Source organism: Pseudophryne corroboree, chromosome 6, assembly GCF_028390025.1.
Source record: "Pseudophryne corroboree isolate aPseCor3 chromosome 6, aPseCor3.hap2, whole genome shotgun sequence".
Lineage (NCBI taxonomy): Eukaryota > Metazoa > Chordata > Amphibia > Anura > Myobatrachidae > Pseudophryne > Pseudophryne corroboree.
Genome location: NC_086449.1, coordinates 802,247,501 through 802,263,590, shown reverse-complemented (window position 1 = coordinate 802,263,590; position 16,090 = coordinate 802,247,501). Strand labels below are relative to the sequence as shown.

Below are 16,090 nucleotides of genomic sequence, written 5' to 3'. Positions count from 1 at the left end.
TGAACACTACACTCACCTGTACTCACCTACAAACCGCCCTGCAACAGTACATACGCACGCTCACCTAGTCACCTACTGACCACTGCTGCAGCCGCGGCCTAGCCAACAGGAGCATGAGGGAAAGGACGGGACAGAGAGTGCTAGGAGAGCCCGCAGACATGGACAATACTTGCTACGACCTGCTGCAGAATGGTACAATGGCACCGTTCATATACCCAAGCAGTGACTGGTGAGGGAGTAAGTGGACCTGGACACTCCCTATGGAGTAACCTTTACCAGCAGGGAAGACCACATATCATTCCGACCCGATTAATCCATAGCTGGAGTGAGAATGCAGTATGGTCCCTCTTCCAGGGCCACAAATAACTCTTCTACCTACAAGACAGATCGACACACGAGGATCAACAGTGTCTACAGTCACACAGCAATTATACCATGACAGCCGGCCACTACAGCATATTCAGATGGCAAGGTCCGCAGGTCACAGCGGCAGTCTGAGGAAGCTAGAACAGGGGTTCCCATCCACGGTCTAGGCACACTAACAGTCCAGGTTTTAAGGATAGCCATGCTTGACCATAGGTGACAGTTATACCTGCATGATTTTTATTTATTTATCCACCTGGTCTCAAGAACAGATATCACAAAAACCTGTTAGTGCACCTTGAGAACTGATGTTGGAAGCTTACACAACCCACCTCCCTTTCCTTTACAGGAACCTCATTAGTGTTCCCTCTAGGCAGGGCGCCGGAGTTCAGGCGCGCATGGCAAAGTCGCGCGGCCGAAACGGGGGCACAGTCATGCAAAATAGGGGGCGTGGCCACACCCCCATCATTTTAGTGGGCGGTGCGGCCCACAGACACTGCTATGAGGGGCGTCTGTGGCCGTTGACGTCACTGTTGGGGGCGTGCCCAGCACCTCCGTCAGTGCTGGGCTTTCCCCAGCTCTCTCCCAATGCGTGAATGGATGCCGCGTGCATGCGCACGGCATCTTTACACGCTGGGAGGGCAGGAAGCGGGCGGCTGTTCTAGCAGGGCGCCGCAAAAGGGGCAGGGCGGGTTTTGCCTGCTAAAAACGGGCAGGGCGCGGCACCCTGCTAAAACAGCCTAGAGTGAACACTACTCATTCTTCCAGCACATGCCTCCAGAGAATATACTGCGCTCAGCCCCCTACGAAGCAGTAACCGTACATTCCACAAGAAGTAAAACACTATACAGTACCTACTCATACAGCAGGTAATGAGGGAGGAAGATGGACAGGCGGCAAACCAGCCATTGCTAATAAATATTAGTAAAAAGCTATTTCGATGAACATCAGCAAACTGTGAAACCCTATGTGCCGCTTTAGGATTTATCAAAGCAAGTCATAAGGTCGTAACAAGGAAGAAGAGACCAACGAAATCCAGCTAAAATAACAGTTCTAGCAAAAGAGCTCATTACACAATGGCAAATACAAACTAAAACAACAGTTCTGGAATCCTACATGTCAGTTATCTACACCGCTCAAGGGTTTGTTACTTTCAGAGAAACCTGAATTTACAGAGACAGGAGAAGTAAAAAAACAAACCTGGATTTTGGTACTTGCCAGTAAATCCCTATCTTTGATTCCACAGGGGGCACTGAAAGCCCACCCTGCGCTGTTCTTTCCTGCCATAGTGAGTAGTGTTTGTTTGTTGTGACTGTGGGGGGTAATTCAGACTTGTTCGCAGGTGGGGCAGATATAACATGTGCAGAGAGAGTTAGATTTGGGTGGGTTATTTTATTTCTGTGCAGGGTAAATACTGGCTGTTTTATACTTACACTGTAATTTAGATTTCAGTTTGAACACACCCTACCCAAATCCAACTCTCTCTGCACATGTTACATCTGCCCCCCCCCCCCTCCCCTCCTGCAGTGCACATGGTTTTGCCCAACTGCTAACAAATTTGCTGCTGCGATCAGGTCTGAATTAGGCCCTGTATCCGTTCTTACAGATTTATCTTTTCACAATGTTACTGTTGTTCTGTCGTTGTTGTTCTCCTCCTCGGGCTCAGTTTCTGCAACTGGTCTGGAGGGGAGGAGCCAGTCACACTATTACATTTTTAAGTGCTGGCTCCCATCGATGTACTAGTTGTTGAATAACCTGGGGATGGAGTTCCCACTCTCCCGGGTGTAGATCTTGACGACTTAGGTAGCCTGCTTCACAGTTTTCGACTCCTGGAATAAACACTGCTGATATTGCCTCAACATATTCCTCGGGCCGCTTGAGAATGCGAGTTACTTCTCTCACTGGCGCTCTCCTGCGAGTGCCCCCTTGTCAATCTATGTACACCACAGCTGTGGCATTGTCTGATGGCTCTACCATTGTTGAAAAATCGAGCAAATTGGAGAGCATTGTATATCGCTGTTAATTGGAGAATGTTTTTTTTTGTTTAATCAGGTTTTTATTAAGGATTTTCAATGTATAAACAGAAGAAGGGGGAAACACCCATATATATATATATATATATATATATATATATATATATATATATATATATATATATATACACACACACACACACACACAGGTAGAAAAACATCCATATCAACAGTGTACAATAATAATTACAAGTTTAGTCGTACAGATGTCAAAGGGAGGGTATTCAACTCCATGGAGATGAATGGATGCAATAGGGGTAGAATATACCAAGTAATACAGAAAATGGAGCTGTTCTACCCTAGGTGAAAGTGTTTTCATATGCAGTGCTTATATAGATTAATTGAATAGGAGAGTAAAAGAATAGAAGCGCCCGAGGGCAATAAGATAGAAATAGATAGAGGTGAGAAGGAGGAGAGGGAAAGGGTAAGAAAAGGAAAGATGGGGTTGTAGAAGTTGGGGTAGGGGGTGGGGGGGGTTACCACTTAACAAGTCAATGGGATATAGAGAATTAAGATTTCAGTTATCATCCAGGGGAGTGGCTAAGTAGGCCTGGGAGGTTTTGTATTCCAACCAGGGGGACCATGTGGATTCGAATTCACGAGATTTGCCTATCGATGTGAGGAACAAGTCTTCCATTTTCATAAAATAATTCAATTTAGTGAACCATGTACGACACGTAGGAGGGTTGTGGGATCTCCATCTAGCCAGGATAGCCGCACGTGCTGCATTGCTTAAGTGTCGTAGCAGGGAGTGTTTGTGTTGAGATATTGGGATTGTGGAGTGGTTGATAAGCCAGAAAGCTGGGTCATGAGGGGTTTGGGTCTTAAGAATGATCTGAGAGATGCGTATAACTTCCTGCCAAAAGGGTCGGATTAGTGAGCATGTCCACCAGATATGTAAAAGAGTGCCAGATGAGGAGGAGCATCGCCAACATAGAGCCGACGAGGATGGGTACATAGCATGGAGGAGGGAGGGGTGTCTGTACCATCTCGTCATAACTTTATATTGAGTCTCTCTTACTTGGACACAGACAGAGCTTGTATGGGTTTTTAAGCATATTTTTTCCCAATCTCTACACGACAGAGAGATGCCCAGGTCTCTTTCCCATGCAACAGCAAAGGATGGGGTGACTGTGGGTTGGGAGTGGCAGGCAATTTTGTAAAGCGCGGAAATAGTGTGGGTTGGGTCATGTACGGCAACGCAAAGTTTCTCAAAAAGGGTCATCTCTCTGGCGGCGTTTTGGAGTCTAGAGTTGGATATTAGGAAATGTCTTATTTGTAGGAATTTCCAAAAGTCCTGTTGGGGGATGTCCCACTTCGCCTTGAGTTCTGAGAATTGTTTGACTCCAGTTGATGACACCATCTGGCCGACCCTGAACAAACCTGCTGAAGCCCAATGTGAAAAGTGGGCTGGGTCGATTCCCGGTGCAAATTCAGGGTTGGCCAGAAAGGACGTCAGGGGGCTAAATTTAGAAGAGATGTAAGGTAATGTGCGCAATGATTTCCACGTAGTAAGTGTAGGAGTAATGGTGGGGTGGGGGAGGAGCAGTTTGGGGAGGGAGGGGAGCCAGGGAAATATTTCTGGGAATTGTTGTATGTATAGGCCCTCCAATTTCACCCATTGTTTAAGTTCGCGGTATCTTGTCCAATCTATGATTCTATTCAATAGGATGGCATGGTAATAATTTTTTATGTTTAAGGCCACCACTTACAATCGGCTTTGTCAATTGGGAGCTACGAATCCTAGGTCTCCTACGTTGCCAGATAAATTGTCGAATCAAGAGTGAGATTGATCGAAACCAGGTCTAATTGGAGAATGTTAATAGGCAATGCTGCTTCCGGTGGAGTCCAGCAGCTCTGAAGTTGACAGTCCAACATCACCACCCCCTAGCCTCTCAGACTGGCATCCGTGGTGAGCAGAACCCAGTCTGACATACCGAATAGTCTCCCCTGTGACAGGTTCGTGGTTTTTGTCCACAGGAGAAGGGAAGACGGCTGTACTAGCTGATGAAGAAATAGGTGTGATCCAGACTACTGGGGGAGAAGCTCCAGTAGGAAAGGTCATGAATGGAATCGGCCTCGAAAACGGCTACCATCTTTCCCAGAAGCCGAATGCAGAGATGAACCAGTACTCTGCGGGGTTGCAATACCAAACGCACAAGTTATTGAAGGAAGCGAATCTTGCCGTGCGGAAGAAAAATCTTCTGGAATACAGTGTCCAGGAACACACCCAAAACCTGAATTCTCTGAGACAGCTGTAGCGGAGACTTTTGACAATTTAAGATCCAGTCGTGTTGTATGGCAGACAGTGAGTCAACCCAATGATGTACGGAGGTGCTACCCTCCCTTTCCCCCTCCCACTATGGCATTTTTATTTTATTTTTTTAATGCTACAGTGGTACTGTGATGACGCGTGGACTATGGCGCCATGTTGCAGAGTGTGAAGCAGTACTAGCGCCTGTTACTGCACAGGCTGGGTTCCAAAGCAGCAACCCCCCCCCACCCCCCAACCCTGTAAATGGATGGGACATCCAGACACTCTGCCAAGTAGAGCGTTGGGATTTACTTACCAGTCCTGCCATGCTGACCGATGCAGGCCGATGCAGGCACTGGCTGAGGGGACCCTAAGAGCAGCCGCACGCAGCTCCGTTGGGTACACCTAAGGGACCCTGGCTGCAGCTTTGGTCAGCTGTGGCAGGATCCCCCATAGGTGCAGACACAGAGGGCCAGTCTGTCCTCCAATTCAAAAGGTCCAGAATGTTTCATGAAGTATTAAAATAAAAAAAAATAAAAAAGGAGAATAAAACACTGGAGCCACGCAGAGAAAGAACCGGTTCCCTATTCACATTTCTAAAACTGGTTCGGAGGGGGAGGAGCCAGTCACACTTCTACATTTTTAAAGTGCCAGCTCCCATCTACATCCCCCCCCCACTCTTAAGCCTCCAGTGTGGAGGACAGATAAAAAAAAAAAAAATATATATATCATCATTATAGAGACTGACTGACTCAGAAGTTTATTCCCAAATAACAGGCAAATTGTTGCAATTACATAAAATTGTAGCTAGTACATAAGAGAGAGTGTGTAACCCTCTGAATGACAAGGTGCACAGTTTTTATTATAATAACATAACCATTTACTTGGCAACATACTACCGCCATTGCTTATGGATACAAGAAGATTTATGTTTGGGATGTACCTTGTAAACCGAACGCACAGTGGGCCTCCTGACATGAACCAGGCAGGGGAATACCCTATAAACCAGCGCATTGTCTCCATGTGGGATGGTGACAGCAGCTGAGGGATACGGGGAGGAATCTCTACTTCATACCAAGGTGATTACATCACTCGGCCGAGGAAACACGGGGAGGGAGTGCGATATATAAGCCCTTTCCTCCTGCCAGTTGCTAGCCAACATGAATCACAATTTACAGAGTAACTGGGAGTGGGGAGGCTTGTTACCAAGCCAAGTTTCACCGAGATGGCTCAGCCCATCTTCCTGTGGATTCTCGGTGACACAACAAGTCACAATGAAACAAAAAATGGCAAAAAAGAAAATGCAACAGATATTTAGAAGCAGCCCCGTGGCCTAGACCCAGACGAGGTAGCTACTCCCTGGGCTGGGAACCAACATTAGTGGAACATTCCTTTTACAAACGGGCGACTTAATTAAGCCCCACACTGTTGCCTTCACCAAAGAGAACATGGGACCCCTGCATTATATACACATGGGGCCCCTGCATTATATACACAGGCCCAAATGGCATCAGCAGAGACACTTGTTCGTAGGGGGTTACATTCTAGATCGCAGGCCACCCACCTTAGGACCACAGAGGAACCGTAGGATGGAGCCTGCTGACACGGTGGCGATTCGGCGAGACAGGGAATTAGTATTATTTTATTTTATTTTTTTTATGGTTATGAGGGTTTGCATGTATATTGAAAGCAAGGGCATCCACAGGTATGGCTCACACATCATATTAATTAAGCACATAACTACCTAGAATTTTCAGTGTTATAAAATGCTGGCCTACCCGTTCGTCAGACTAATGGTTAGCTGGTCTGCAAGAGGAGGCATCAGTGACTTTCAAATAGGGGTGAATGTTGGGACATTGTCAGCTCAGCTTACTAGTGTAGCAACTGTGAATATAAGGTGGAACTCTGAGGGGGAAAAAAAAAATTAAAGGGGAGACAGGGTGAGAAGCACAGACAAGGTGCGGGATACCCACACACTCATTTCAAGTACAAGGCAAACGTGGGAGCAACTGCTGAGCAATGGGCTGCAAATTGCAGAAAGAACTATTTGTTGAGGGGTAAGCAGCCTGTGGCACTCCAGCTGCTGGGGGACTGCACATTCCAGCATGCCCTGCCACAGTTTTAGCATGCAATAATTTCATGCCGGAGTGCCACAAGTTGCCTATCCCTGTTGTAGTTTACTCAAGAGCTGGTCTGATGAGACGTCCCTGGCATCAACACAAGCTCGCCACAGCAGAGGATGCTGCACAATGTATTCTGTACTGCCAACCGAATCCAGAGCAATGGAGGGAGGTCAGAGGAATCATCTGTCACCAGGAAGTCAGCACATGGGTCACAACACCTGCAGCCCTGACAGTGAGTGCCCAACACCAGAGGGTTCTGTAATCCTGCCATGGATCAGGTGCAGAACCCAGGGTCACCCGTAATTTCCTTATTACACACCGATCATCATGTTGCTGCAGCATTTACCTCCTGACAATGTGGACTCTCACTGGACAACAAGGCGCTCAGCCAGAACAAGCCATGGCTTGACACGCAGGACACCAACGTACGGGTACACACGCAGGACACAGAAAACAAGCAAGCGTGGCAGAAGGAAATACTGACAGCGTAGTCATTATAAGGATATATAGACATTTATAGGGGGAAATGCGCCATGTATTGAGTTCAGCCCCATCAGTTACACTATACTATATCAGCACAACATTACAGCGCAGAACACTAGTCACATATCAGAGAGGGGGGGATAAGAACAACCTTATACTGGGGAGCGCGGGGGCACCAGTCACACAGCCATCAGCAGTAACGCTGCGTACAGACTGGCACACTATCAGGGGCAATTACACAGCACTGCCTGCATGGACAGCCGAACATCACTGGCTCTATACTCCCTGCATACATGTAACCTTCAGCATAATGATCAGTAATGACCCAAAACCGACCGACACAGCAAGACGGGCAATAACCAAGGGGGCACTGCATACAGGTCAGCCGTGCAAGACTATGGGGTCACTGCATACAGGTCAGCCGTGCAAGACTAACCAATCGCTACATATGACCTTTGTACAATATATATATATATATATATATATATATATATATATATATATATATATATACACACACACACACACACACATATATATATACATATACACACACATACATATACACACACACACACACACACACAATATGGCAATTTCTCCAAGTGTCATCTTAGTGTAGCCTATAATTTGATGTACTGGGCACATACATGTAATGACATACTTTCTTTGTATAGCGCTATGTATGTGCAGATATGAATGACATATCTCTGTGGCATCTCTGTACAGCGCTGCGTAAATCATGGTGCTATATAAAAATAATAATAAATACTAATAATAGTCAATGCCATATATAACATAAGGCAAATAAATGCCTGACAACATAGACATATAAACGTGTGTGTATGTATGTATATATATATATATATATATATATATATATATATATATATATATATATATATATATATATATATATATATGTGTGTACCAGTGCACATACCTGTATATGAGGTGGGAGGGGGACTGGGTGTGCACTATACACAGTGAGGCTCCAGGTGAGCAGATTACACAGCGGGATCATAGAGAATACACAGGGTGGGGGTGTAATGTGGGGCAGATAATGTGGGGCAGATACTGCGGGGGGGGGGAATATACACACACATACACCCAGCCAATCAGCCCAGCTCCTGCCCGCCTTACCTCGTGCTGTCTCCGGCTCCCCGCCGCTGCCGCTCCCCGCTCGGTTCCCTGTCAGGCGGGAGCTGCTCCAGCAGTACCCGGCCACACCCAGATACCACGACTGCTGACAGGCGATTGGCCGACGATTAGCCCGGGCCGGACGTCATGGGAGGGGCGGTGCCCGCGGCTCAAGCCTCGCTCTCGCTTGTCACGTGACCATGGAACGCAGTCATGTGACCCCCCAGGCACTGACAGCTCTCAGGGACATATTATATAGTATATAGCTGGTGCTGTATATATCTGGCTGGGGAGGTGCAGGTGAATGCAACAGGATGTGATAGTTTTATTTACGTATATATAGCAACCAATCAGATGCTGTTTATCATTTTCCAGATTCAGTAGAGAAATGACAGCTGGAATCTAATTGGTTGCTATCAGCAACATATTCACTTTTTCTGTTTTTGAGGAATACACACTTGTACGCTTGGTTTGCTACTCATCATCATCATCATCATCATTGTGCACTTACATCTAGCCCTGTATGGCCTTCACCACATGTAGTAGTGATGTTTATACACATAATGCCACTGTTAGTAGTGCCACTTATACATAATGCCACCAGTAGTAGTGCAGCTCATACATAATGCCCCTAGTAGTAGTGCAGCTTATACATAATGCCCTCAGTAGTAGCGCAGCTTATACATAATGCCCCTAGTAGTAGCGCAGATCATACATAATGCCCCTAGTAGTAGTGCAGTTTATACATAATGCCCTCAGTAGTAGTGCAGCTTATACATAATGCCCCAGTAGTAGCGCAGCTTATACATAATGCCCCCAGTAGTAGCGCAGTTTATACATAATGCCCTCAGTAGTGGCGTCGCTTATACACATAATGCCCCCAGTAGTGGCGCAGCTTATACATAATGCCTTCAGTAGTGGCATCGCTTATACACATAATGCCCCCAGTAGTAGCGCAGCTTATGCATAATGCCCCCAGTAGTGGTGCAGCTTATACATAATGCCCCCAGTAGTGGCGCCGCTTATACACATAATGCCCTCAGCAGTAGCAATTTGTGTTGTTTTTTTGTTTTTTTCTTCTTGCATTTGTTATTGGATATAATATACGGTCTGTATATAATTTCTGCAACTGATATGATTCTGCTATTTTGACTGTCCGCTTTGAAGGAAAATGATCTATTACACAGGTTGGGTACAAAATCCCAGCAGTCGGGATCCCAACAGTCAGAAAGCCGATACTGTAATCCTGACGACCAAAATCCCAACATATCCCGGTATTATCACCCTACCCCTAATCCTAACCCACCCCTCTCGCAGCCTAACTCTAACCGTCCTCTCCCGTAGTTTAAGCATAACACTCCCCCACCCACCCCCACCCTCCATGGCCTAACCCTAACCTCCCCCACTACCACAGCCTAAGCATAAGCCTCCCCCTAGTGCCAAACCCTAAACCCAGTACTTACCTCCAGGATTCCAGTGCAGCAGGCTTGTGTTGCCAGGCCATGCATGTATAGAGGCATCGCCTGAACCACCAATAGGCAGAACAGGCTGCAGCCTGAAGCACTGGGTCCTGGGGGGTGCAGCGGGTGCGGACATCACGTGCGTCATGACACCGTGCTTCGTACCCGCCCGCGCTCCCAGAGCCGATCCAGCCTGCGCCATGCCCGCCCGCACCTTTACACTCCCCTTTATTTTTCCTCTTCCCCCCTACCGTCCTATCTCTCTACCTCCCTCCCCTGACCCATCTCTCCTTGTACGTCCAATGCCCCATCCCGGCTCGGAGCTCAGCCTCGGGACCAGCTGGGGAGGGAGCGGGCTGCCCCAGCTGGTCCCGAGGCTTCAGCTGCAGTACAGGGATGTCTGCTTCTCACCGCAGAAAGAAAGTGTATATATATGTATATATATATATATATATATATATATATATGTATACACTGCTCAAAAAAATAAAGGGAGCACTTAAACAACACAATGTAACTCCAAGTCAATCACACTTCTGTGAAATCAAACTGTCCACTTAGGAAGCAACACTGATTGACAATCAATTTCACATGCTGTTGTGCAAATGGAATAGACAACAGGTGGAAATTATAGGCAATTAGCAAGACACCCCCAATAAAGGAGTTGTTCTGCAGGTGGTGACCACAGACCACTTCTCAGCTCCTAAGCTTTCTGGCTGATGTTTTGGTCACTTTTGAAAGCTGGCGGTGCTTTCACTCTAGTGGTAGCATGAGACGGAGTCTACAACCCACACAAGTGGCTCAGGTAGTGCAGCTCATCCAGGATGGCACATCAATGCGAGCTGTGGCAAGAAGGTTTGCTGTGTCTGTCAGCGTAGTGTCCAGAGCATGGAGGCGCTACCAGGAGACAGGCCAGTATATCAGGAGATGTGGAGGAGGGCGTAGGAGGGCAACAACCCAGCAGCAGGACTGCTACCTCCGCCTTTGTGCAAGGAGGAACAGGAGGAGCACTGCCAGAGCCCTGCAAAATGACCTCCAGCAAGCCACAAATGTGCATGTGTCTACTCAAACGATCAGAAACAGACTCTTTGAAGGTGGTATGAGGGCCCGACGTCCACAGGTGGGGGTTGTGCTTACAGCCCAACACCGTGCAGGACGTTTGGCATTTGCCAGAAAACACCAAGATTGGCAAATTCGCCACTGGCAACCTGTGCTCTTCACAGATGAAGCAGGTTCTCACTGAGCATATGTGACAGACATGACAGAGTCTGGAGACGCCAAGGAGAACGTTCTGCTGCCTGCAACATCCTCCAGCATGACCGGTTTGGCAGTGGGTCAGTAATGGTGTGGGGTGGCATTTCTTTGGAGGGCCGCACAGCCCTCCATGTGCTCGCCAGAGGTAGCCTGACTGCCATTAGGTACCGAGATGAGATCCTCAGACCCCTTGTGAGACCATATGCTGGTGCGGTTGGCCCTGGGTTCCTCCTAATGCAAGACAATGCTAGACCTCATGTGGCTGGAGTGTGTCAGCAGTTCCTGCAAGACGAAGGCATTGATGCTATGGACTGGCCCCCCCGTTCTCCAGACCTGAATCCAATTGAGCACATCTGGGACATCATGTCTCGCTCCATCCACCAACGCCACGTTGCACCACAGACTGTCCAGGAGTTGGCGGATGCTTTAGTCCAGGTCTGGGAGGAGATCCCTCAGGAGACCATCCGCCACCTCATCAGGAGCATGCCCAGGTGTTGTAGGGAGGTCATACAGGCACGTGGAGGCCACACACACTACTGAGCCTCATTTTGACTTGTTTGAAGGACATTACATCAAAGTTGGATCAGCCTGTAGTGTGTTTTTCCACTTTAATTTTGAGTGTGACTCCAAATCCAGACCACCATGGGTTAATAAATTTGATTTCCATTGATAATTTTTGTGTGATTTTGTTGTCAGCACATTCAACTATGTAAAGAACAAAGGATTTAATAAGGATATTTCATTAATTCAGATCTAGGATGCGTTATTTTAGTGTTCCCTTTATTTTTCCGAGCAGTGTATCTATATATATATATATATATATATATATCTGTCAATAGAACATATATAGGGGGCGCTCCATAGTGCATAAAAACTTTTTATTTTTAAAATTATACACAAGGTATTTAAAACCAACTGTAAGTATTCGTACCAGAAGGCAACCAGTGTGGGCTGGTTACCACGTGATTCAAATCAAAATGATCAATTGGAAAGGCAGAAACAAGTGTCAGGCGATCATACCGGATACCTCCACCCGCCGACGGCTGGTCTCCCCAGACTCTCGGGCAGGAATCACACACGTCCCCGACTCCTCGCTCAGCAATGCCAACGATCGTGTACGTCACCAGACTCCGCGGAGTCTGGTGACGTACACGATCGTTGGCATTGCTGAGCGAGGAGTCGGGGACGTGTGTGATTCCTGCCCGAGAGTCTGGGGAGACCAGCCGTCGGCGGGTGGAGGTATCCGGTATGATCGCCTGACACTTGTTTCTGCCTTTCCAATTGATCATTTTGATTTGAATCACGTGGTAACCAGCCCACACTGGTTGCCTTCTGGTACGAATACTTACAGTTGGTTTTAAATACCTTGTGTATAATTTTAAAAATAAAAAGTTTTTATGCACTATGGAGCGCCCCCTATATATGTTCTATTGACAGATATCTTTTCTCCGGAGGAGTTCGGATTGCTGGAAGGGGAGCTGCGGTCCCACTAATATAACGAGGATCTAGTGCACACTGGCAGCATCCACAGGAAGTTGCTGTGATTCAAATATATGGACACACGCTAAGTGTATTTATATATACACATCATATATTTTCTCTGTCACGTATTAATCAGCGCTATATCATATTTGTTTATATATATATATATATATATATATAAAAATACATATATACTTATATTCTAGGCAGAAAAATTGGTGGTGGGGAGGGGGGGGGGGGGCACTTTTGTATTAGCCTAGGGCGGCTGGAACCCTTAATCAGGCCCTGTGTAGAGAACCCACGACTGACCCGCCGGAGCAGTTCATGGCTTTTCCCGCTTTCCAGCCAATGTCACAGGGGAGCTAAGCATTGCTCCGCGGGGCGGCAACGGTTTCTTGTTAAATAATGGTGTCAGATTTCTTATTGCTGTATTACGCGGAAAGTATTTTCTATCGTTGCAAAGCGTTCAGTAGGCCCCTACATTTAAAATGTGATTACATATAGGGCCTTTTTCAGATCTGATCGCTGGGCTGCATTTTTTGCTGTCCTGCGATCAGATTGTCCCCACCTACAGGGGGAGTGTAAATTCGCCGTGCAAGTGTGCGATTGCATGTGTAGCTGAGCAGCAATAATTCACTTTGTGCAGTCTGTACGCAGCCCAGGACTTACTCTTCCAGTGCGATGAGAACAGGCTGATCGGGGCCGGAGCTGACGTCAGACACACTCCCTGAAAATGCTTGGATACGCCTGCGTTTTTACGGACACTCCCTATAAATGCTCAGTTGACACCCACAAATGGCCTACTACTGTCAATCACTTTGCGAACACCCGTGCGAACGGATTTTTGGCACCATCCCAACGCTGACCGACGATGCCCGTTGTTGCTGTTCTACGCGCCTGCACATTGTGGTGCATACGCATGCGCAGTTTGGACCTGATCGCCCGTTGTGCGAAAAAACGCAGCCCAGCAATCAGATCTGAATTAGGCCCATAGTTTGGCACAAAGATTGCACTTTGGCCCTCATTCCGAGTTGTTCGCTCGTTGCCGATTTCTCTATATTGCGATTAGTCGCTTACTGCGCATGCGCAAGGTTCGCAGAGCGCATGCGCTTAGTTATTTTACTCTAAAGTTAGGTATTTTACTCACGGCATTACGAGGATTTTTCTTCGTTCTGGTGATCGAGTGTGATGGACAGGAAGTGGGTGTTTCTGGGCGGAGACTGGCCGTTTTATGGGTGTGTGTGACAAAACGCTGCCGTTTCTGGGAAAAACGCAGGAGTGGCTGGAGAAACGGGGGAGTGCCTGGGCGAACGCTGGGTGTGTTTGTGATGTCAAACCAGGAACGAAACTGACTGAACTGATCGAAGTGGCAGAGTAAGTGTCGAGCTACTCAGAAACTGCTAAGAAATTTCTAATCGCAATTATGCGAATCTTTCGTTGGCAATTCTGCTAAGCTAAGATACACTCCCAGAGGGTGGCGGCTTAGCGTGTGCAATGCTGCTAAAAGCAGCTAGCGAGCGAACAACTCGGAATGAGGGCCCTTGTTAGAGGTTTTCCGTGTTTCTGGTGCCTGTTTCCCAGCCGGGAAGGGACACTGACGTCACTGCTGCTATATTTAAGTAGGGTACTGACAGATTTCCCCTAACGTGTGTTCTGTGATCTCACTGCCGAAGCAGTTTATCGAGATTCCAGCCTAATCTTTGATGGGATCAAGAGACATCTTGTGCAGCGGCCTGGCAGCGGCTGTGACGGGTGAGGAGAGTCATGTGCGCCAGGAAGATGGAACAACTGAAACGAGCAGCTGAAAGGGACAGATGGTTAAAGCGGCAGGACGTTTACCACTGGCTGGTAACAGAGATAACAGGAGGTCTGTGGGGAAAAATGATAATAATGCCATTCCAAATACAACTCAGGAATATTGGAATCGCTTTGTTGTAGGGAAGGGGGGCCTTGAAACGGGGGAAGAATTGTGACTGTAATATCTCCTCTGAACACGGCAGCACACATAATTATCACATACTCCATAGCAACCGGGATGTAAATCTCAGTCTCTTTTTTTTTTCTTTTTTTTTTTTAAAGGCTCCTTTTTATCAAAAAGACAGCAGGTATTTGACAAAAGACAAGTTGCATTTGTGAAAAGTGATTTGTATAGAGATATACAGTAGGTACATTTTATACCAGTCAGCTTCACGTTACTATTCTGTGCTACTGGGGACCGTGTACTCTCAGGGGTATATTTACTAAAGTGCGGGTTTTCAGAATTGTAGATGTTCCTCATAGCAACCAATCAGATTCTAGCTATTATCTTGTAGAAGGCGCTAGATAAATGATAAGTGGATTCTGATTAGTTGCTATGGGCAGCACCTCCACTTCTGAAAACCCTCACTTTAGTAAATATACCCATCAGTCTGTCTTGCTTCCATTCCCCTCCTCACATCATGTCACTGCATACTCGCTTACTTTTAAATCGGGTAGGGCTCCTGGCCACACGGATTAGTGGGTAAGTCTCCTGAAGACAGCCGTCACCCACCACCCAGTTGGTGGCGACGGCCAATGACACAATTCATGTTGACTTGCGTAATCTCGGCACTGTATTTCAAGGCGTGGCCACTTTGACACTATTGAGCAGCCACTCCCTTTACAGCCTTCTTTGCTGTGTCACCCCCCCCCACACCACCCCTATATCAAGTCATACCCCAAACAGTGCTGACCTGGCTGCCCCCTCCCGAAGTTGGCAGTAAGAAAGTCAGCAACTATGTATGACTGCCCTTGTTGCATGCAACGTCTTCACTAACACATCACTCATCTCCTGATATACTCTGTGCTGCTAGTAGGCCATGCTCCTCCCACTATAAAACTCTCAGTCTGTGGTTTCCTGCTGCCTCCATTCCCCTCCTCACATCATGTCACTGCCCCTGTCACATGCAGCCCTGTCCTCACTGACACATCACTCATCTCCTGATATACTCTGTGCTGCTGGGGACCCTGCTCCTCCCACTTTATAACTGTCAGTCTGTGGATTCCTGCTGACTTCATTCCGCTCCTCACATCTGTCACAACTGAGGGCCTGAGCTGACGGGAGGCAGCCTCAGTTGTAGGGGCTGAGATGTACCGGAACCTGGGAGGTTGTATCAGACCCCTGGACATGTAAGTAACATGAATAATAACTGCCCGAAGGCGTGACCACGACAACTTGGATAAAAGTCAATGATGTTTATTATGACAACTCCGCAACACAGCAGCAGTAAAAGAAAACGTAAAAGTCAGCAAAGAATAAATACAGTTCCTGGGTACTACAGGATGGCAGGAGCCACAGGGCACTGGTAGTGTGAGATAGTTCTTATGATCTTCTAGATGGAAAGTCCTTACCAGGCCCGACTGTAGCAATGGAGATAACCCAGGATTGTGCCAGCTGGTGTTCCAGGAAAAGCTGGGTTGCTGAAGATAAAACAGCTGCTGTGGATACTGGCTGGAACCAGACTGTTGTTAGCTCGGAGT

General features: G+C 47.2%; 1 protein-coding gene across 2 annotated transcripts in view; it reads right to left on the bottom strand.

Moving 5' to 3' along the window:
- PACSIN2 (protein kinase C and casein kinase substrate in neurons 2) overlaps positions 1-8,505 on the bottom strand; it is a 122,072-nt gene extending 113,567 nt beyond the window's left edge. Inside the window, exon 1 of one of the 2 annotated variants that reach the window (XM_063928936.1) lies at positions 8,400-8,505. The gene's annotated coding sequence lies outside the window, so the exon portion shown is untranslated. The remainder of the gene's footprint in view (positions 1-8,399) is intronic. The other variant, XM_063928934.1, reaches the window with a different exon arrangement.
- Positions 8,506-16,090: the final 7,585 nt, after the last annotated feature.